This window comes from Hemibagrus wyckioides, linkage group LG22, assembly GCF_019097595.1.
Source record: "Hemibagrus wyckioides isolate EC202008001 linkage group LG22, SWU_Hwy_1.0, whole genome shotgun sequence".
NCBI lineage: Eukaryota > Metazoa > Chordata > Actinopteri > Siluriformes > Bagridae > Hemibagrus > Hemibagrus wyckioides.
Genome location: NC_080731.1, coordinates 1,296,063 through 1,298,240, shown reverse-complemented (window position 1 = coordinate 1,298,240; position 2,178 = coordinate 1,296,063). Strand labels below are relative to the sequence as shown.

General features: G+C 40.6%; 1 protein-coding gene across 1 annotated transcript in view; it reads left to right on the top strand.

Annotated features, from left to right (window-relative positions):
- The window catches only part of rasl10a (RAS-like, family 10, member A), a 20,707-nt gene extending 19,269 nt beyond the window's left edge, over positions 1-1,438 (top strand). The window contains exon 3 of the mRNA XM_058374497.1: positions 1-1,438. This exon is cut by the window's left edge and continues 1,746 nt beyond it. The gene's annotated coding sequence lies outside the window, so the exon portion shown is untranslated.
- The last annotated feature ends 740 nt before the right edge of the window (positions 1,439-2,178 follow it).

Here is a 2,178-nt window from a genome sequence, read left to right as displayed (position 1 = left end):
TGAACGACGCCATCTTTTCATCCCGATAGCTCGGGTTCATATCCCAGACTCTCCGTAAATGCACAAAGTTTATTTATATCTAAAAATAAGCTGGCTATTGTTATTGAGTTTTCTCTATTCTTTCTTTCTCTAGTTTCTGTTCAGGACAAAAGATCTACAGAAACATCCAAAACCTCTCTAGAGCTTAAGACACAGCGTATACAACAGCACAGCATACACTAAAGCAAAAAAAACGTCTTCCTTCAGAGCGTTAATGAGATCCAGGCGTGTGTAGCTCGATTCCTGAGGCTTAACACTGATTCACACACACACACACACAAACACACACACAGAGTGACATAAGCCAAGGAAATCATGGTGTTTGCTGGGGATGCAGTAAACACCACTGACGCTCCTCTTCCTCTTTTATAAATGGCATTAAATCCAAAGTGGATTCCCAGCTTCCACCTCGGAAGATCGCACGAAGCCCGGAATCATCCGAGTTCTCAGGACGGGGTTCAGGAATCACTGACGAGTGAAGATGTTTTTTTACAGCATGTCAATGATATCAAAAATAAGAAGCCTTAACCCTCCCACGCTTGGACTTTTCACTGACAGGAACAGAGACACGTCCACATAGGTGTGACACAGACACACAATCACACAGATACTCAGACACTCAGACACACATAGACAGACAGACACTCAGACACTCAGACACACAGACACTCAGACACTCAGACACACAGACAGACAGACATTCAGACACACACAGACACTCAGACACATGAACACTCAGACTCTCAGACACTCAGACACAGACACATGAACACTCAGACTCTCAGACACTCAGACACAGACACATGAACACTCAGACTCAGACACACACAAACACACAGACACTCAGACACATAGATACTCAGACACACAGACATTCAGACACAGAATCAGACACTCAGACACATGAACACTCACTCTCAGACACAGACATTCAGACACAGAATCAGACACACGAACACTCAGGCTCTCAGACACAGACACACAGACACAGACACATGAACACTCAGACTCAGACACACACAAACACACAGACACTCAGACACATAGATACTCAGACACAGACATTCAGACACAGAATCAGACACTCAGACACATGAACACTCACACTCTCAGACACAGACACAGACATTCAGACACAGAATCAGACACACGAACACTCAGGCTCTCAGACACAGACACACAAACACAGACACTCAGACACACACAAATACACAGATACTCAGACACACACAGACACTCAGACACACAGAGACAGACATATACACTACACTACACACTACACTATATACACGACACTCTACACTACACACTACACTACACACTACACTATATACACTACACACTACACTATATACACTACACTACACACTACACTATATACACTACACACTACACTATATACACTACACTACACACTACACTATATACACTACACTACACACTACACTATATACACTACACTATATACACTACACTCTACACTACACACTACACTATATACACTACACTATATACACTACACTACACTACACACTACACTATATACACTACACTACACACTACACTATATACACTACACACTACACTATATACACTACACTACACACTACACTATATACACTACACACTACACTATATACACTACACTACACACTACACTATATACACTACACTCTACACTACACACTACACTATATACACTACACTACACACTACACTATATACACTACACTACACACTACACTATATACACTACACTATATACACTACACTCTACACTACACACTACACTATATACACTACACTATATACACTACACTCTACACTACACACTACACTATATACACTACACTACACACTACACTATATACACTACACACTACACTATATACACTACACTACACACTACACTATATACACTACACACTACACTATATACACTACACTACACACTACACTATATACACGACACTCTACACTACACACTACACTACACACTACACTATATACACTACACACTACACTATATACACTACACTATATACACTACACTCTACACTACACACTACACTATATACACTACACTATATACACTACACTCTACACTACACACTACACTATATACACTACACTATTTAC